This window comes from Myotis daubentonii, chromosome 3 (genome assembly GCF_963259705.1).
Source record: "Myotis daubentonii chromosome 3, mMyoDau2.1, whole genome shotgun sequence".
Lineage (NCBI taxonomy): Eukaryota > Metazoa > Chordata > Mammalia > Chiroptera > Vespertilionidae > Myotis > Myotis daubentonii.
The window spans coordinates 187,358,009-187,379,094 of NC_081842.1; the positions used below are offsets into that span (position 1 = coordinate 187,358,009).

The 21,086-nt window shown below is 51.5% G+C and overlaps 1 long non-coding RNA gene across 1 annotated transcript; it reads right to left on the bottom strand.

The window, feature by feature from the left end:
- Positions 1–12,517: 12,517 nt before the first annotated feature.
- Positions 12,518–20,576, bottom strand: LOC132229501 (uncharacterized). Its single transcript, XR_009451696.1, has 3 exons — positions 20,440–20,576; positions 15,055–15,145; positions 12,518–14,035 (listed from the first exon to the last, which is right to left on the bottom strand). It is a non-coding gene; the product is annotated as an uncharacterized LOC132229501 (long non-coding RNA).
- Between the last annotated feature and the right edge of the window lie 510 nt (positions 20,577–21,086).

A 21,086-nucleotide genomic window follows, 5' to 3' on the forward strand; every position in this document is an offset into this window, starting at 1 on the left:
GGAGGTTCTGAAAGGATGCCCCTCCAAAGTCAGTCAGGTAGTTGGCTAAATCCAGTTCCTTGCCGCTATGGCCCAAAGGCCCTGTCTCCTTGCTGACATTGACTCCTGAAGGTCATAACCTTCCTCTTCACGTGGTCTCCCCCATTCTCTAAGCCAGCAACTTCGAGGCAATTCCTTCTCATGCTTCCAATACCTTTAACCTGATTCACTGCATGTCTCTGACTTCCCCTCTGCCCAGCTGGAGGAAACTCGCTGCCTTTAAAGGGCTCGTGGGATTACAGTGGGGCCACCCAGCTAATCCGGGATAGCCTCCCTTAGATCCTAATGTCAACCGGACCACACAGCTTAGTGTAGTCTCATCAGATTCACAAGTTCCAGGATGAGGGCAGGACAGCTCTGGAAAGCCATTTCGGAAAGTCTGCCTACTGCAACGGGAGGCTTTGCAGAAGTGGAGGTTCTAGGGGCGCTCCCCAGGAAGAGGGGACTGGGATAGAGAGGGACTTCCTCTGGAGGCCTTGAACACCCAGAAAGCACTGTGGGGGCATTGGGTAGCCAGAGGGAATGGACATAGACAAGGAGGCAGGGTCTACAGCAAGGGGCAGAGGAGAAACAGGAAAGAAGGAGGCAGGAAAGAAATGCTAACAAAAGAAAGCAACCTTACATCTGTAGAGAAGTTCAAGGTTGCTTTGCTCCCTTGTGGTGGCTCACAAAAGATACTCAGAAAATATGCATGGAATCGAACGGGCTATGCTGCTCAGCTCACATAGAAAGGGCTGGACTGAGGGTCATTGGATGGGATTGCACAGGTTGCGCTGGCTTGTTTGGATTGAGTTGGCCTAGGCTGGGTTGGAGTGGGTTGCATGAAGTTGTGATGGGCTGAGGTGGGGAGAGGTTGGTTGGAGCTGGGTTCAGCTGGACCACATTGATTAAAGTCAGGTTAGATTGAACAGACTTGGAAGGGTTGAAATGGTTTGGGGATGGATTGGTTTGGAGCAGGCTGGACTGAGTTGAGGATAAGGTTAGGTTGGGGAATGGCCAGTATTTAGTTGCAGAAACAGAATCTACTCTGGATAGTTTAAGCAGAAATAACTGTATGAGTGGGTATTTAATGGCTTACAGAATAGTGGGAGAGCTGAAGAAACAGATCGCAGGCTGCATCCTCAGGACCAACTCCCAAAGCTGTGCTGCAGAAGGGGACCACCAAGGCAGCTGCGCCTTCTGCAACCATCAGGAAGCCAGCTGCCAAATCAGGAAGCCGGCAGCCAAGCTTCTAGCTCCAGAAACATGTTCCTCTGTCTACACCCGCTCAACGTACACCTCACTATGAAAGCACAGACAGGTTCTGGCTTCAGAAAAGAAATGTGATGAAGAAATTCTTTGCATAGGTAATACAAGAGTGAAAAAATATTAATACTTGCTGAAGCTGGGTGATTGGGGACATAAGGGTACACCAGACTCTACTTTTGCATGCTTGATGCTTGTTTTTGCAAGTAATGTTTGGCATGGATAGCTCATTCAATGACTTTCTGTCCATTTAATTAACTTCTGAATGAATTGCCTTACATGAGGGCATGGCATTTGGTGAAACCTATATCACATCAAAACTAACTACATACAGGGCAGTCTGGGAAATAGTTTTTAGCTTTCAGCCTTTGTGGGATAAAAAGGCACAACAGAAGGAGAGGGGAATAGAGACAGAATAAGCCAGTCCCCAGTCTCTCCTACCACTGAGCTGGGTGGGGTTGGAATGAGTTGTGATGGGCGAGGTTGGCCTGGGTTGGGTGAAGAGGGGTTGGGATTGGTTGGATTGGGTTGAGTTGGAAGGTTTGACATGTGTGTGATTGGTCTGGACTGAGCTGGACTGGTGGTATTGGCAAGGGTTGGATTGGGATGGGTGATTTGTGCTGGGAACCTCTATGGGGCAGACACTTGGACATGGGGGTCAAACCCTTTGATTCCAGTGTGACGGTCTTTCGCAGTCGGAGCCAGGGAAGGAGAACTTGAAGGATGACAACAGTGCCGAGAGTGGCAGCTCTGTCATCACTCTCTTACTGAGCTTCCTCTCCACTGACTGGGGTTGGGCCTATGTCCCCTCACCCCAGCCAGCCCAGTCCCCAGGTTTAGGGGATTTCAGGGTTCAGCTCAATCTCTTCTGCTCTCCTTAAAATGAAACCTATTAGAGCAAGAGGCTTTGGAAATAAGTTCCAAGCAGAGAAACTTGCAAGATGTGTTGTCTTGAGGCAAAACCAAACTCAAAGTCAGGATATCAGAGCCATATGGTTTCCTCCTACATTTCTAATGGGAGGAGCTGTGGATTTTATGGAATTTGGGACCAGTTCCGGAGTCCCACAGGTGCTATGTTCACCGAGCCAAGGAAAACGGGTGCTGGCAAGCACACATGTTTACACACACCACAGCAATGCACATGAACACAAGGCTTTCCAGTCTGCAATATATTTTCAGTTTATATACGTTCTCTCAGAACTGTACTGTGAAGCAGGAGTCATCATGTAATATTCCAAATGGAGTCACTCATGCTCAGAGAGGCTACGTGGCTTGCCCAAAGACACACAGCAGAGCTAGGATTCGCAGTTTTGTTGTGGCTGCTGTTTTGTTTTTGTTGCATGAACATTGTCTATCTCCTGGACTTGGCTTGCAGAATCCAGCTTCCAGAAGGTTTGCCATTTTGCTCATCTTGTTTGTGGTTGTAGCCCCAGCATCTAGAACAGTCCTAGCCCATAGTAGGTGTTCAACATACATTTACTTGATTCACATATGTATTTACTAAATAAATGAGGAAAGAAACCCAAGCCTCAGAAACCCATGTTCTTCCCACAGTGACACACATGTCCGCACATGGCCCTGGTGACACAGGCCCCTTGTCCCAAGTCGTTGAAGTCTTATCCCATCTCTGCCCCCTGGGGTGCCGGGACCAGGTCATGGGTTCATGCACTTCCTCTGTCACTCAGTATCAAGGGAAGAGAGGCCTCTGAACTTACTTCCAAACATGCCTGCCACAGTCCTGGCACAAACCAGGGTCACCCCCTTCATCATCTCCCTACACTCAGACTCTGTTGGGTGGTATAGTGCAGAGGGGACACCAGGCAATTCCACTTAGAAGTCCTTGCCCCCCCCCCAGGACAGGACAGGATGGGGTCCCACACTTCGTCTCAGCCTGATAGTCTTCCTGCTCACCCTGTTCAGCACAGGGTCCCCTTCAGTTTGCACACACAACCCTTCCACAGAGGGGTCATTGTCCCCATTCTCCACACAAGAAAACTGAGGCTCCTAGAGAGGAAGTAACTGAACCTCCCAAGGTGGCTTAGCTAGTGAGCACAAAGCCTGGGTCAGAATCTAAGTCTTGTGACACTAAGGTCCATGGGCACTGGTGACAGCAACCCCCAGGCCACCCCTGAGGCAGTAAATCTCTCCTTCACCCCTGGGCTCTGTGAAGGGCAGGGCCATGTCGGCTCTTCCCTGTATCCTACCTCTGCTCTCGGCCCGGGTCAGCACAGGCGGGGGTGGGGATACACATTTCTTGCCGCCTCTGACTGATATTGATGGACAGAGTGACTATTGTAAATGCTACGGTGTTGTGTAATCAGTAGGAAAATGTGACTCTGTCCCCAGAGATGCCAATGGCATTTTGGAGAAAATCCTATCCTTGATTCTCTGGGCCTGTTCAGTTGAAATGTCTGGGTGACAGGAACAGGCCGGGGGGTCTGATACACAGGGCCCGGGCAGGTACTTTGCTGCTCCAGGCCCTGCCTAGGAGAGTAGGGGCTACAAGAGTGCACACAGTGTGAGTGTACATGGGATCAGGATAGCATGCGTGCTAGAGCCACACTGTGGGCTCAAATCTCAAATCTGTCACTTCGTCTCTCTGTTCTCATTTCCTCTGCTGTGAAGTGGGGATGGGTAAAGTGCTCAACTCGTGTCTGTCATGAGGATTCGGTGAGAAGATGCAGGAAAGCAGCTAGCACCTCGCAGAGTCTGGCCCAGGTCTGATACACAATATAGATTTGTTGAGTGAATGAATAGATGAATAAATGAATGTGCATGAATGCATGGAGGAAGGAGCAGAGAACAGCAGAAAGAGAATAGCCTTTCGAGCCAGGAGACCCAACTCAGAGCCATGCCTATCATTTACTAGCTGAGTGACCTTGGGCAAGTCACTTAACCTCTCTGAGCCTCAGTTAATAATTGCAATAATCCCTGCCTCTGGGGTTGTTGTGAGGATTAAACGAAAGTGCAGGGTGGAACTCCTCTGTCAATGGCAGGGCACTGTGCAAATGTTAGTTCTAATTATTCTCCACAATTATGACTGCTCCGCTGGAGGCATGTGTGTGAGTGAGAGTAGGGAAAGGGCTGTGCGTGAGGGTGGGCCCGTGACCAGGCTGTGTGTGCATGTGTATTGTGTGTGGATGTGTTTGGAGAACGGGGGCCATTAGAAAAACCATCATCCCTCTAAGTTGTTCTTTCTTTTGCTAAACTCAACCTGCCAGGCTGACATCGGAAGCAGGAATTAGTGGGAAGTCTGGGGGGACGGGATTAGTGGCTGAACTTTCTATTCCTGGAGACCCTCTTTTCTAAGGAGGTCAAAGCAATTTCCATATATTATCCTGCTGGCAGCTTGGGAAGGTCAGGGAATCGGCAGACACATGACACGCATTCCTCAGATGGAGAAACCAAGGCAGGAAGGGCAGCCACTGAGGCCACTCCTGCCCTGACCCTGCTGGAACCCCCATCTGAAGGACTCTGCAGCTACCAGGGCCAGCCCCAGCCACACCAGCTGGCAAAGGTTCATTCATTTGGGTGCTTTTTGCAGTCCCCCTTTATCCCTGTTCCCAGCCTAGGGCTGTATGTTTTTCAGGGGGAGCATTAGAGCAGAATCCCGTGTCCCTGCCATGTTACACACAACTATTGGAAGGTTTTACCTCCACTTTTCAGTCTCTGGCCAGCTGTTCTCCCAAGTCCCTTAAAGCAGAGCTTCAAGTTTAGTCCACTTCTTCCAGGAAGCCTGCCGGACTACCCCATCTGGAAGATGGAGCAGTTCTTCTTCGTTGACCCATTGGGGTGAAAGGACTAGGGAAAGAAGCTTGGAGCCCTAGCCACAGTGCATCTCATGTTGAGGCCAAGGCCAGGAAATGAAACTGATCAAAATAAGATTTACCCAGACAGGCGTGCTGGTAAATGTGGAGCTGTTAAGCCTTGGGCGATCAGGGGACGTTCTCGGTCAGAGCAGTGATTCTCAAAGTGTGGTCCCTGGACCAGCAGCACCTGGGAATCAGAAGCCTCAGGGGTCAGGCAACAATCGGTTTTAGAAGCCCTCCAGGTGAGTGAGTCGGGTGCTCCGGAAGTTTGAGAACCACTGGGCTCAGACTGCTCACCGCCTGCACCAGCACCCAGCACCTGTCTTCCAGCCAGATCTCAGGAAGCTCTGCCTGGTTCACCCAGGAGAGCTCCTGCCCCAGAACGCCCGTCTTGCAGAGGGTGGGGGTTACAGCTCCACAGTCCTTTCCCTTCTTATTAGCCTGCTCCAACTATGTCTGCTGCCCTCAGCCCTTCTGTGTCATCACTAAGAGCCCTTGAGACCCAGCTACACACAGCGCATCCCTGTGTCACCTCATGTCACCCTTCCAGCAGTTAATCAGCCCTCTCCTGTACAATAGCAAACTGAGGCAGAGAAGGCCCGGGGGCTCCGCGAGCTAGTCCAGGAGCAGGGTGCGTCTCTGGCCACGAGCGCAAGGGGGCGCCATGGGCCCACAGCGAGCGGGTGCCGCGGGACCCACAAACAGCGACAGACTTTCAGGATCCACACTCCTGCTCGCTGCGGTTCCCAGGCGTCACAGCGCGCTGGGAGGTGCCTGGGGCTCCAGGGCGTCCGGGAGGGGTGAAGGAGAGTTGAGCAGAGTCTGAACTTTAAATCCCAAGTCCGGACAACTAGCTGCCTCTCCCCGCTGTGTGACCGCAATGACACGTTTAACCTCTCTGAGCTTCACCTATAATATAGAAATACAAAACCCTACCCCGCCACCACTCCAACCCAACCCGCCAAAGGCTCCTGAAACCACAGAATTAGATCGCTGGTTCAGGCTAGCAGTGCAGCGTGTGCAGCCTCGTTCACACGTGAGGAATTCGCAATTTCCCCTTGGACTCCGCGTCTCGGAGGGGGCACGCACAGTGTGGACGCGCAAACGAAAGCTCAGAAAAGTCACTGTTGGGGATCCTGTGGCTCATCCAGGCAGACAAACTGATCACCAACAACCAAGCACCAGACTCTGCCCCTCCTCATCCCGCGGCCTCAGCTCCAGGCAGGCACTCCCGTGGCAGGATACAAGGAGAGCCGCCTCGAACCTTGAACCTTCGCAGAGACGGGCAAGCTCAGGAGGCCAAGATAATAGAAACCTAAGGACCCAAATGCTGGGCCCGTGCCGCCAGGGCCGCTCAGCACAAGGCCAAGGGGAGCTCCGACCAAGTTCTGGTCCTAATCCCTAACCCGGTCGCGACCAGCCATCCCGGGCATCCAGGGCCGCAGAGCGGGGGGACGCTCTGGAGGCGGTCGGCTCACCCCAACCCCTGGGGCCCCCGGCTCTCCGCCTGGGCGCCCTTCCCCCAGGCGCTCAGCCCCAGCTGTGCCAGCAAAGCCCCTTTGCTGGGGCGGGATCGCTGGGTCAGGCGGGGGAGGGGTGTCCCGCCCGCGGCCTCCGCTGTGGCTGTTTGCACACATGTAATTAGCTCTAATTATCCCGGGCCTTCAGTTCCCGACTCCGGGCCTGGGAGCTGCGCCCGGGGTGAATGCTCCCTCTCGCCGGAGCCTGGAAGCTCCATCCCCGTCCACGGTACCCGGTGTTTGCCCAGCTGTCTACACGGCCACCACGTGCTGGCTTGGGGACATCTTTGTGTGTCCTCGGTCGTGTGTCTACACGGGCCGCTGGGAAGTTTCTCGAGAACCAGGCACCGATGAGGAGAGGAGGGGTCGCGGGGTGGGGGAAGAGAGAGCATGAACTGGTTCTCAGCTGTGAAGGAAGGATCGCTAGCGCCCGGCTCTCCGGGCTGCGCAAGTCCTACGTAAACGTGAGCCCCGAGCAACGGCCGAAGCCGAAAATCCCAGGGATTTCGGATATAACCGCCAAATCGAGGAGTCTTAGACCCAGCTCTGTCTCCTCGGCCCCCGAGCCATTTGGACCCTCAGCCACCAGCGCTCCTCTCCCGCAGGTGGCATAGCCAGGGCTCAGAGAGGTTAGGGCGCTCACCCTAGGCGGCACAGCAGGCCAGGGGCGCCACTCTCCAAAGCCGCAGCACCGGATTCGGGATTCGGGCTTCGCTCAAAAACAGAAGGTGTGTGTGCGGGGACCTGGGAGAGAACGCCTCCAGGTCCTCTTCTCTCCGTCTGCTCTCGAATCCCTAGCCCCCGGCGACCCTGGTCCTGCGCACTCAGTCCATCTCGCGCCACATCCTTCCAGCCCTTTCCCTGAGGCCAGTTCAGCCCCGTCTGCGCTGAAGGGAACCAGAGGGCAGAGGAGAGCAAGCTTAGCCCCAGGGGCCTTAGGTGGAGGGATCTGCCGCCCAGAAGCAGGATTTCTCAGCACCCTCGCTCTGCCCTTGGCTGAGTCCCTCCCTTAGCCTTCCTGGGTTCTGTGTCTGTCTGTCTTGCCCTGTGCGTCTCTCTCCCTGTTCCTTGCTCTCTGATCTGTTTACTCATTCCCCACGTCTCGCTGTGCCTTTTGTCTCTGTCTCTCATCGGATCTCTGCCGTGGAGATCACCCCTGCCGCCCCCGCAAAGGAACACACACCAGCAGAATCCGCCTTTTCAATAAAAAACGACAAGTGGGAAACAGAGTGAATTAAAAAGCATTAACTCAAAAACAATCCATGTGTCTGCAAATGCGTTCCAAATGGCAGCCCTTCGGCGGGGGTGGCAGGGGCGGGAGCGTGTTGGCCACATGTTCTGGAGCCTCAGACACACAGTGAACGGGGGCTCAGCACCTCGCTATGGGCCCCTCCCACTGGCCACCTGGGATGGCAGGGTCTGGGGAGGGGACTTAGTCTATACGCACCCTCGCGGACCCCCACCTGATTCTGTAGACCCTTTCCCCTGTTCTGGCATCTGCTGGTCCCCCAGTACCTCCAAACCTTTCTATGATGACCCCAATTCTCCTTCTGCACCAGGCCTCACCCCCCCCACAAACACACACAGATTTCACCCTCTCTCTCCCCCACCCCCCAGTCTTCTAACCCATACTTCTTCCGGCCCTGCCCTGCCCTGCCCCACCTCCATTCTGCCCTCCTGCCCCAGACCACCCAGCAGCCCTGGCTCGGGGAGAAATGGTTAGAACAAAGCTTTCCTTGGCCGGAAGAGACTCTCCAGGGAGCTGCATGCAGAAAGGCGCTCCCAGTCCTGTACCTGCAACTGCTCTGTCCTGCCAGATGCCAATCAGAAATTGTGTCTCTGGAGACAGAGGGTAGCAGAAGTCGGCTGCTGTCTTTGAAGCCCCTCATCAGGAGGAAACTCTCCCCCCCCCCCTCATCCCCAGACACACACACACACACACACACAAAAGTTCACCCTGCTGCCTCCCTTGTCACTTTCAGCAACCCTCCTTTGCCTGGAAGTGGAAGGATTGGAGAACATCAGGTCATAATTAAAGATGGGACTGAGCTGCTGCCCAGATTGCTACTGTCCCTCAGTGTCTTCTCACCTGGGAAGGAAACCCTGAGTCCACAGCAGGCGGGAGGAAGACCTGGATTCGTAGCCTTCCCTGCTAATGATAATGACTTACGATTAGAAGAATAATAGTCACAGTAATCATAGCAGCTAACACTTCCTGAGCTCCAACTGTGCGCTCACTGTGCAACTCACAGAAATCACTAATAGCGACATGACTTTAAGCAGCGGCTTGCCCTCCCCGGGCCTCAGTTTCCCTATCTGCAACAGGAGTGGGACCTTCCCGTTTAAATAAGGAGTCTGAAACATCTGTGTTTAAATCAAAAACTGGACAAGTTGTATTTGTTGTTACAGTTTCTCTCTGCTTAAGGATGACATAAAGAAGCCAGCCAGTAAAAAGTGACTTCCGAGTTATCTTATGTTCCTGAAACAACAAAACAAAAAAAACCCACCCCCTTAAAAAGTCCTAATGGTCCTCACCCAATCAAATTCTTCCTCCTCATACTCAGCAGTGAGCCATTTAATTGTATTTTTTAAAATATATTTTATTGATTTTTTTACAGAGAGGAAGGGAGAGGAATAGAGAGTTAGAAACATCAATGAGAGAGAAACATCCCTACTGGGGATGTGCCAGCAACCAAGGTACATGCCCTTGACGGGAATCAAACCTGGGACCCTTGAGTCTGCAGGTCGACGCTCTAGCCATTGAGCCAAACTGGTTAGGGCTAATTGTATTTTTTATGATAAGAGTGTTCTGTGTTCATTATACAAGGGAGCCTTTCAAAACTCACCTGGCTACCACTATCTCACAGGCCTCACCCGTCGGCTTAACAAATTCAAGGAAAGCTGGATCTAAGCACTTATGAAAGCTTCCTGGGGATTCCAAGAGAATTCTGATTTGCATATGTTGTCTGATATCAGAGATTCAGATATCTCATATCTCCTCAAAGGATCATATCTAGTTCTTATATGTGGTTCTGATCTCAGGTTCCGATTGAGAATAGCCAAGCTTGGGTTCCAAGAATGGTTTCTATAGATTTAAGCAGCATCTCTGTCTCTGAGTATGCCCTCATATACCTGTTCCAAGGAGCCTATGAAGGTATATCTACTTGCATTCATATAAGTCTAGGTATGTGTCTGTGGGCACACATGTGCAAGTATGTGTTTCCTTGTGTATGTGAGGGGGGGGATGTAGATCTCAGGCCATCTCTGGGTATTTGCGTGAGTGGATGTGCTGGTTGAGGGCCTGTACCTCCCTGAGTATTTGTGTGTCTCCGAGGGTGGGTGCCTGTACTGCTGGGCTAATTTTTGTGGCCATGCCTTTGTGTCACATTTATCTAAGTCAGTGGTTCTCAACCTTCCTAATGCCGTGACCCTTTAATACAGTTCCTCATGTTGTGGTGATGCCCAATTTCATTGTTACAAATTGAACATAATTAAAGCATAGTGATTAATCACAAAAGCAGTATGTAATTATATATGTGTTTTCCGACGGTCTTAGGCGACCCCTGTGAAAGGGTCATTCGACCCCCAAAGGGCTCGCGACCCACCGGTTGAGAACCACTGATCTAAGTGGAGGGATATTTGTGCTTGTATGTGGACATCTCCTGTGTAACTACATTGATGAGCCTGCCATTTTCTGAGGCCTCTAACAGGGCAGGAGTTTCTATGGAGAAGGAGCCCCATCCGGGCCCCTGAAGTGCCAGTTGAGCCGCCTCCAGACTGCAGAGCTAGCAGTCAGAACCCCTCTCCTGGTTGGAGAAGAGGGAGGACAGATTTTGAGCATAAACACAAATCTCTGTGCTGAGCATTCTAATTCTGCAAGTCAAGTAGACAGCCCGGGCAGCTGCCTGCTAATTAGCCACCCTGGGGACAAAATTGCCCGTGTTGGAGTGGATAATGTGTCTGCCTGTTTCCGTGGGATCCTTGACCAACTGAATGCCCCCCACCTCCCTGCCACCCTCTCCCATGGGCCTGTCTCCCTGCACTCCCAGCTCAGAAAGACATTTGCATGCCTTCGTTCTAATACATCAGCTTTTTCAAATAGGCCAACTGCTAAGCAAATGTCATTTGGGCTGGAGCTTCGGAGGCTGTAAATGAGGTAAATGGTCCATTTGAATAGATGAAGACAGATCTCATGCTGGATGGAGACAGGCTCATAAAGTTCCCCAAACAGCAAGGACAGGGTACTTGTCCCCTCCCCAGGCAAACTGTGCTCTCAGGGACTGGGGTTCCTCCACAGTACAGCACAAATCCTCAGGTACCTGCAGTCGAGGTTCTTGGGCTTCACGGATCCCCAGTCCCAGAAAGCCTCTGAAGCCCTCTGCCCAGTACCCTGTAGCTGTGAGGGGCTGGTGGGAGCAGGAGCCCAGCCAGCCCATAGGTTGAGCTGAGGGGCAGCTGCCCACTGTGGTTTAAGTCATGCCCTTCCCATGCTTGTATACACACATGTGTACACATGCTACACATGAATACACTTATACTTGCAGCCTGAACCCACTACTTTAACCTGTGCTAGGCTCTCAGGTACATGAAGGTCTAGACCGTACCCTTTTATGTAATGATGTTTACTTTGAATTTATATTAGTTCACACAAACACTCCATCCATGCTTTTGTTCTGGCCCTCCGGTCCAGTTTAAGAACCCATTGTGGCCCTCGAGTCAAAAAGTTTGCCCACCACTGGTCTAGACACAGAGGCATACACAGAAGTATGTAAACCCCCTACCATCATTGTTCTGTTTTAACTCATAAATAGACATTAATACAACGCACAGGTTCATAAGCAGACCCAGATATGAACTATACAAATATACAAAAATGTAGATTTTGTCATGGATGGAATATTTGTGTCTCTCTCCCTCCAAGTTTGTATGTTGAAGCCCTATCCCTTAATATGATGGGTTAGGAGTTGGGGACTTTGGGAGGTAATTAGGTAAGATGAGGTCATGAGGGTGGGGTCTGCATGATGGGATTAATGTCCTTAGAAGAAGAAGAGAAACCAGAGCTCTCTTTCTCTGCCCTGGAGGACACAGGGAGAAGGTAGCCATTTACAAGCCAGGAAGAGGGCACTCACCAGAAACCAAATCCCCTAGCACCTTGACCTTAGACCTCTCAGCCCTCCAGGGCTCTGAGAAATAAATGTCTTTGTTTAAGCCACCTAGTCTAGGCTATTTTGTTATAGCAGCCCAAACAGACTAATACAGATATGAACTAGGAATTTTACTTGCACACATTTGCAAATAGCAATTTGCATTTGCATATCTATAAAAATTATTGACACACTTCTAAAGAGAGAGAATAATGTTGTGCGTGCCACGCCTACCATTACTACTGCTTATCACTTATGAATGTCTGGGCTCAGTGTTTCAGAACTTTACTTTACTTTATTCTCAAGATAGCCCCAAGAGGGAGACATTTATTAGCTCCATTTTATCCAGGAAATTAAATCCTGAATAAGGTGCTCTGGGTTGGTTGCACAATTGCTATGTGGTAGAGTCAGGATTTGAACCCAGGCCTCCTGACTCATGTACATGCTCTGTAGGGATGATAAATGATCTAGCACTTGGGGAAAGGGAACCTCACCAGGGTCAGAAAAAAACAATCCCACCATGCCCACAAGGCCAAAACTTCCATTCCCTAGGGCCACCTGACTTGTTCTGCCTCACACCTTATAACTCAATTATCGTAATTGGGGACAGCTGTCTCCCAGAACACAGAGAGCAAGGCTCATCTTCCCAGGCTACAGGTTCACAGGCATCCCTGAAACTCATTGAAGAATTGGCTTGTGATTTTTGTTCCAAATAATGACCATGATAAGAGTGATGGCGTAAACTGATTTTATTTTTTTAAATATATTTTTATTGATTTCAGAGAGGAAGGGGATAGGGAGAGAGAGATGGAAACATCCATGATGAGAGAAGATCATTGATCGGCTGCCTCCTGCACGCCCCCTACTGGGGATCAAGCTCGCAACCAGGGCATGTGCCCTTGACCAGAATCGAACCCAGGACCCTTCAGTCTGCAGGCTGATGCTCTATCCACTGAGCCAAACCAGCTAGGGCCATAAGCTGATTTTAATATATGCCTGGCTTAAATGACAGGCTCAGCTCCAGGGTTGGCATTTTCTGACAATACAAGGTTATTTTATTCTCAGTCAAAGTCACTTCTCAGATTAATACAGCTACATGTTCTAATTAATAATGACATTATTTAATGATGCATTTGGACTCAGTCTCTCACGGAGTCCACGCCCACACACAGATTCTCTCATTTACAGTTCAACAGGGCCTGGGACATGTTCTGGCTGCACAGACCCCACCCACCTCTCCTGGGCTCCAGGTCCATCCTTCCGGAAGCCCCTCGTGCCTTCCAGAGCTGTCCTGAGTCTCCGTCAACCCTGGGCTGGAGCAGCCTCACAGACAGGTCACACTCCGTCAGCCTTGGCCCAGCACCCTGGCTGGCTCCCCCAGAAGAAAAATGAAGGTCCAACTGACAGGCGAGCATAAATATTTTCCTTCCCAGCCTGGTTCAGATGGGGATATTTGCTGTTAATAAAGTGGCAGCCGGCTATCTGGGAGTGTCTGAACGTGGCCTTCCCCGGCAGGGAGCGTGTCGTCCATCTCTGTCTTCACCCATCAGGTGACAAGACTTCGCTGGCTTCCTTCTTTTTTGAATGTGCCTCAGATGGCAGGACGCAGGCGGAGAGTGTTGGGGCACAGCGGTGTCGCCTCCTATCTTTGAGGGGCTGGGAGGGGCAGCCTCCCTCTGCTGTTCTTGGCAAGCACACCTATCAGCACCGTGGCCATCAGGTGCCCGGCAAAGCTATTTATTTAAGCCCCCATCAGGCGCTGGGACTGTATTTATGGAGACAGAACGGGGAGTGTTGGAGCGACCTGGGTCTTCCCACTTTGAAAGGTGCTCAGTTCAGAAAGGGCAACACGACGTAATGGGAAATTGTGCTTTTCTTTGAGGCATGTGGCCTGGAAATGGAGCTGCAAGGCCCTGAAAGGTTTTGAAATAACATTTCGGGATGGAGCCTTCCCTGCCCCCACCTGGAAATAGGTGTTGGGATGGAAAACAGGGCACCTCTCCTCGCCACTCGTCACCAGCCAGGGCTGTTTGAAATAAAAACAAAAAATTCTTCCTTAAAAGAAAATGTGTTTTCCAAAGTACTGTGACTCGCTTCTTGACTTCCAAGTCCGAGAAAGGCTGTGTGAAGGCCCCGATTCACAGCTCGGAGCTGTGGGGGCGGCTCTGGGAACCGGGGAAGGGCTGAGCGGGGTTCAATGGCACCCGCCTGCAGGCTGTTGGGGTGGCTCTGGCAGATCTTGCATTCGATCAACAAACACTTGATGAGTGCTAGGCCTCTGGGTAATAAAAAGATACAAAGATTTCAGGACTGGTTCAAGGTTCTGAGAAAGTTATTCAACTTCTCTGGGTTTTGGTTTCCCTACACGTAAAATGGGGACAGATTTCAAAGGATCGCTGTGAGACTTCCGCTGACGCCTGCACAGGGAAGAGCCCACCGGAGCACTCCACTCCTGCTCAGGCTTGCAGATGTGTTGAATGCTGTTGAGGGGGCTTCCTGCAGCCTCAGCACTGGGCAGAGCTCCTCCGTGTGGCACTCAGTACCTTCTGGGATCTGATCCGACCAATCTGGCACCCTGTGGTCAGGATTCTCATGCCGCAATCAGGCTGCCAGCAATCAGGCGGTCCCTCAGTTCATGACACGCTGCCGCCATCCCCATCTGCTTATCCCTCCTGCTTCCCACACCCACCACACCCCGAAACAGTCCCCTCCCTGCGCATTGCACCTTCGGACTGGATGCCGTGTCTTCAGGGATAACTGCAACTACCACTTGATGTGAGCCATGCGGCAGACGCTTCTTGTATATTATTTTAGATCTTTATCTTAGAGTCAGGAATGGCAGAATCAAGAGAAAGAAGAGAGGTGAACAGTAAAGAGTTTCCAGAGGGGGGTGATATGGTCATATCTGTCAGAGAGAAAGGATCACTCTGGGCCAAAGAGGAGACTGGGCTGAGGGTTAGGGAAGAGGCTGGCAGTCAGGAGGAGGCTGGGGGTCAGAGAGGAGGCTGAGGGTTAAGAAGAGGCTGGGGGTCAGAGAGGAGGCTGGGGGTCAGGAGGAGGCTGGAGGTCAGGTAGGATACTGGGGGTCAGGAGGAGGCTGGGGGTCAGAGAGAAGGTTGGGAGTCAGGAGGAGGGTGGGGGCCAGGGAGGAGGGTATTGCAGTGTCCAGGCAAGAAAAACAGTGGTAGTGGCTTTTAGATGGAGAGGAGAGATTGGATCTGAGTTGTCTTCATTTACTCATTTAACATATATTTTATGGGCATCTATCCATTCGATACATGTTTCGTGGGTACCTACCATTCAGTACTTATTTTGTAGGCAGGCTCTCTTCTAGCTGCTGGGATGCAGTAGTGCAATATAAAATCCATGACCTCCTGGAGTTTGCATCCTAGTGGGAGAAACAGATAAGAAAATGAATAAGAAAAATATAAAGTGTTAGATAAGGATACATACTATAAAGAAAAAGCAAAGGGAGGGATTTAGAAAGAAGAGTCAGGGATAAAATTACTGAGCAAAGCCCTGAAGGAAGGGAGAAGCCAGCCCTGCTGAGGTCTGGAGCGCACCAGAGGGAATGAAGAGCAGAGTGCCATGGGCCAGGACACGGAGGAGGCCTGGAGGCTGGAGGAGGCCCCAAAGGGGAGAGGAGAGGAGAGGAGAGGAGGGCAGAAATGAAAAGGGGGCTGGATTATAAAGGGCCACATCTGCCCCAGCAAATATTCCTTAAGGCACCATGAAGCCAGGGGCCCTGGCGGCGTGCCTTGGGTGGGCCCCCTCGCCCTCTGAGCCTGATTTCTCATGGTGGAGGGTACTCATGGCGTTGGGAGTGCTTGTGAGAGCTTTAAGGAGGTGCTGAGCAAAAATCAGAATCTGCGGGCCTGAGATTCTACACGTTAAAGACTTCAACCCTTTCTAAGACTGACTTTCGGTTCTGGAGGTACTGAAAGTGGCAATGGGGCCGACCTTGGGGTGCAGAGGGCCCGGCTTCCTGGCCTCGGAGCCTCTCTGCCCAGCCTAGGGCCCTGTCCCCAGGGAAGTAGGAGAGAGGCTGGCTCTGGGCAACTCTGGCTTCCAGGCCTTGTGTCCATAAACACTGGGTCATGTGGAACAGATGCTTTCCCTTGTAACTGATTAATCTTCATCCATCATTCCTTCATACCTTCCTTTATTCTCCCTAATTTTCACTTACATATTTATTCCCTCCCTCATTCTGTTTGCTTATTCCTGTCTTCACTCATTCCTCACTTATTCACTTCTTTGCTGACTCATTTTCCTCTCTTGTAGGATTTATCACAAGAGTAACTAAATAGGTAATGGATTGTTCAACTCTGTGTGAGCCTGACTTCTCAGCTAAAACGTAAGAGCCTGAGGACAAAAAACACATCTTATTCACAGCTGTAACACCAGCATCTGGCCTCATGGCTGGCTCACAGTGCGTGCTCTGAAATAAATTCTGTATCCATTCATTCATTGCACACTCATTCATTCCTTCAGATGTTTGTCAAACCTCTGCATGTGCCAAAATCTGGGCCTGGCACATTTCAGAAGAAGGATAGAAAAGAAGAAAATACAGAGATATGTTATCTGAGCCCACATCATCCATCTGATTCCATTCATCCATTCACTTATTCATTCTTCAATGAACATTCATTCATGTGCTCATGGCCAAATTCTGAGCTGGAAATCCCTTCACTCAGGGTAATCAAGGGTGTGAGAGAGAAGTCATGGGAGGGCCCCTTCAGAGTCTGTGTCGTCGAGCTGTTGACGTGATCAGACCTGAGTTCAGGATGTGAAAGTGGAGCGCGAGAGAGCAGGACATCCTGGGCCTCCCAGGGGTGGGGCAGGCCCAGCCTGGGGGAGGCAGAGGGCCCTGAAGCCACCCTTGACTGGCCCACCCTCACTCTCCCGACTTCCGCCTCTTAGCCTGGGGTCTCCCCCACTTCCACATCTTATTGACTTTTGGATTTACAAGGTGTGCTGATTGCCAAGGCCGTGGGACAATTACATACTGGGCCCACCTTAAGAAAGCAACCTCCTATCCCAGTCCCACCCAGCACAGGATGCATCTCTCGGGTGCTGTGAAAAGTTTAAAGAGGAAAGTAATGGAAAAGACTCAAAGGCAAGTTCCATTCTAGAAAGGAAGGGCAGGGGGTGGGGTGGGGGTAGGAGGTTCACCTTCAACTTCATGGTCGTGTTCTGAAACCCTTGCCTCTTCATTCCAGGTCTGGCTCCGACCACTGGGCCTCAGGCCGGGGTCAGGAGCTTTATGGTATTTGCTTGGTTTATTGGCCCCGCGGAAGAGGATATGAGGCCCAAGCAGTTCTCCGGAGATAGGACCCCTCAAGATTTATGGTTTCCGGAGACCCTCGAGGCGACTGGGCTGGGCTGGGCAGAGCCGGCCTTCCTCGGCACCCAGTCTAAGAGAAGGAGGGCCTGGGGGTCAGGAAACCCCAGAACTGGGGTGGGAACCACTGCCCCAAATATTTTCTCTTCGGTCACCTCCCATGATTCTCGGTAACAACCCCGCGATGCTGGCATTTCCTCCTTCACTGTGGCAATGAGAACTGAGGCTAGGAAAGCTGTGGGCCAGCCCAGATCAAACAGAATCAGTGTCAGAGGGGAACTCAAGCCCGGCTTCCTGAAGGGGCTCTCCCTCTGTGAGCCGATGCCACGAGAGTGACCTCTGAGGCCCAGTCATTAAATACCTGAGTCATTCTGACTAAAAGAAAAACAATATTGCTGGGGCTCGGGCCTCAGGTCACCTCTGTGTTACCCCACGCAGATCTGAGACAATAGCCCTGAGACAATAGCTACCCACCCCAGCATGTGACCACAGGAAGGGTGCTTGACCTGCTGGAGAACACCGCCCCCCCGCCCCAGCAGTCCTGTGGACACTGGGCCTGGCCAAGTGGCTCTGGACACAACGTTTCCTGACAACCCTCCTCTGCAGGCACAAGAGGCTGGTTCCTGCCGTTGCCTCGCAGTTTTCCGTGGCCCCTGTGAGCCGGGTAAATTTTATTTCTGGGCTTAATTAGGGGACATGCCATAAATATTCATGCAGCAAAATGAGCCCTGGCTCACAAGTGCAGCTGCTTCCCGCTTGGGGGGAAATTAACGTTGTTTTTCAGCCGGTGAGTAATGAGGCTCTGCTGCTGGAGAGAGGAGCCTTTTCAACAGCCTCTCCAGGACAGAGAGAAAGCCACACTCAGAGCCACCCACACCCCGGGACGCCACCCCAGCCATCCCAGGCCCCTCTGCCTCTCCAAAGGGGGCAGAGCTGGGCTTCCTTAAGGCTCAGCTCTGAAGGGAGCCCCCCGCAGGTGCTCATCAGAGCAGAAGGTGCCTGAGCTGTGTCTCGAGAACAGTGGTCAACAAACTACAGCCTTCTGGTCAAATCCACCTACCACCTGTTTTTGTGAATAAAGTTTTATTGGCACATAGCCATGCCCATTCATTTAACTATTGGCTATAGCAGCAGAGTTGGGTAGTCATGACAGAGACCTTATGGCTTGCAAAGCCTACACTATTTCCTATCTGGCCCTTCACCGAAAAAGTTTTCCAGCTCCTGCCCTGGCCGGTCTGGCTCAGTTGGTTGGGTGTCATTCTGTGTGCCGAAAGGTCGCTGGTTTGATTCCAGGTCAGGGCACATGCTCCGGGTCTATGCAGGAGGCAGCTGATCAATGTTACCCTCTCATATCAATATTTCTCTCTCTCTCCCTCTCCCTTCCTCTTTCTCTAAAATCAATAAAAACATATTTTTTAAAAAGTTTGTCAACTCTTGTTCTAGAATCATCTCATCCTTTAATAAAATTTCCATAAAATTAAATTATCTGGATTTTTAGGAACATGGAGCAGTTTTAGAATCTTGTGGTCTTAGAATCTTATGCACACGGAGTCCAATCTCAGCTCCACCACTTCTTCAGCTGCGTGGCTGTGGGCAGGTTATGTAACTTTCTGCCTCAGTTTCTACCTTATAGGGTTGTTGTGAAGATTAGGTGAGTAAATATTTGTAAAGCCCCCTAGAAAAGCTTTTGGCACAGGGCAAGCATTATGTAAGAATTCTGTTAAATAAGTGTACGCAATCGCCTATAATTTCAGAGTCCTCAAAGTATAGGATCCTAACCCCTACAAATTTCGGCTGAGCCCAGGTGTGTCTGATCCCAAAGTCTGGCGGTCAGGTAGTCCCACTTCTCACCTAGTCCCTGTCCCAGGGTTCTCCAGCCGCGCTGGTGCCTGCGGTGGCAGGGAGCTTACTGCTCTGGAGACAGCTGGCTCTGTTGCGGGAGAGTTCACGCGGGGATCTGCTCTTGCATTCGCCCGCCTCTTAGTCCTAGCTCTGGCCGTGGCCTCCAGGCTGTAAATCCCAGGTGGGAGAACTAAGGCACTTCTCAGGGCAGCTCCCAGCTTGCTGGGAGCCAGCCGCAGTCTGGGCTTCAAGCATTTGCAACAACGTAAACCTGGATGGGAAGACTAAGCTCCACAGCTTTGGACAGCACCCTCCCCCAGGAAGCCCTCCTTGGTGCCTCTCTTTCTCCTCAAGGCTCCCAACATTCCTGCTTGAACCACCCCTGGATGAAACCAAAGCCACGTCCTGGAGTGAGACTTGTTGTAAAAGCCCCAGGACTCTCTGACCCTTGTATTCTTCCTGCTCCCTTTCCAGGAGTTTTGAGATCTAGCCTCTCCCACAGTTCTGTGGCCGTGCCAGGCTCTCCAGGTGCTTATGGCATTGCATTTATCCTCATAGCATTCCCGCGCTGGAGGGTCATCCCCATTCCCATTTGTAACATGATGCTCCTGAGACCCAGGTGAGGGGGGGGGGGAGTGGGAAGAAAGAAGAGAGAGGGAAGCTACTACTAGAGCGAACAGAGTATATACTAACCCTTTGTCTCACTTAATCCCGACTATGTGGGCAGTAAACTTCACAGAGGAGGGAACTGAGGCTCCGACAGGAACTCAGATTCGCTCTAGGTTATGTAGATAGTAAAAGAAAGAGGAGGCCATAGATAAAGCATCTACTATATGCTAAGTGCTTTCACACATATGCCTTATTGCATCATCAAACACACACGGAAGAAAAGTCGAAGGGCGGTATTTCTATTCCTGTTTTCCAGGTGTGTAAACCAAGGCTCAGAGAGCCAGGGTGGCTTAGCCCAGGGGGATGGAGCTGGAACCAGGCCTGCGGGCCGTGGATAAAGCGCTCTCGCCCAACGCGGCCGTCCTCAGGAGGCTCAGCACGCATCCTTTCGAGGAGTGGGAAAGGAAACACTGGGCCCTTTCACAGGGTTTCCGGGTGCATGATGCGGGAGCCCCTGAGGATGGCCGGCCCGCTACGGATGGGAGGAACGGTTTATTTTTGCTGTGGGTCGCTCTGGAGCCTTTCAAAGGTGTGAAGTTCTGTGGCCTGAAAAGGCTGACTCTACTGGCTGTCCAGAGCGGGCCTGCCTGGGCCCCAGACCCCCAGGCCCGGCCTCTTCATGTGCCGCCTGCGGGAACTCCCTCCTGCCCACCTAGCCTCTCACTCGCTGAAAGGCAGCAGAGTGACAAGCCAGAAACTGGTCTCCAGTGTTTATTCACCAAACACAGAGACGGCCCTCTGGGCTCTCCTCCGCCAGCCAGACCCGCTGCCACCTGAGGGGAGAGGGGCTTCCAGCCCACTCCCAGGCTCCTCAGACCTCGAATGCTCACCTCCAGAAATTGGCCACAAGGAGGAGCATCCAGCCTGGCCCAGAAGCAAGAGAGAGAGTGGTTAGACACAAAGAAGAACTTTCTGCCAAGGACGGACACTCAGCTCAGAGAAAGCAGAATCTTCTGAAATGCTGCGCTCTCTTGGTAAGGACTCTGGGCTCTTCTGTCCAAGCTTCCTTTCATCACTCCTAGGATGAGACTCTATGAATCCCAAGCCCCACTCCCAGCAGTTCTAACATTGTCATAACTGGGAGATTGATCAGGGTGACAAGGGACAGGAGACCCAGGCTCTGTCCCAGCTCCACCATCAACTGACTGTGGGAACATGGGCAAGGTTAGTTTGTTGCTCTGGACCTTGGTTTCCCCATCTCCGAAATGGGCATAATTATCAAAAGGTAGTTATATATAATCGAAATGTACTGTATGGTGCGTTCTAACTGTAAAGGGCTCTACATGTGCTAAGTGGATTTATTATTTCCATCATTCCTTCCCTTTTCCTTCCTCCTTTCCTCTCCTCCCCCGTGCCCCCATGCTTCTTTTTTTTTAACCCTCACCCAGGATATATTTTTATTGGTTCTTAGAGAGAGTGGGAGAGAGAGAGAGAGAGAGAGAGAGAGAGAGACATCTATCAGTTGCATCCTGCATGC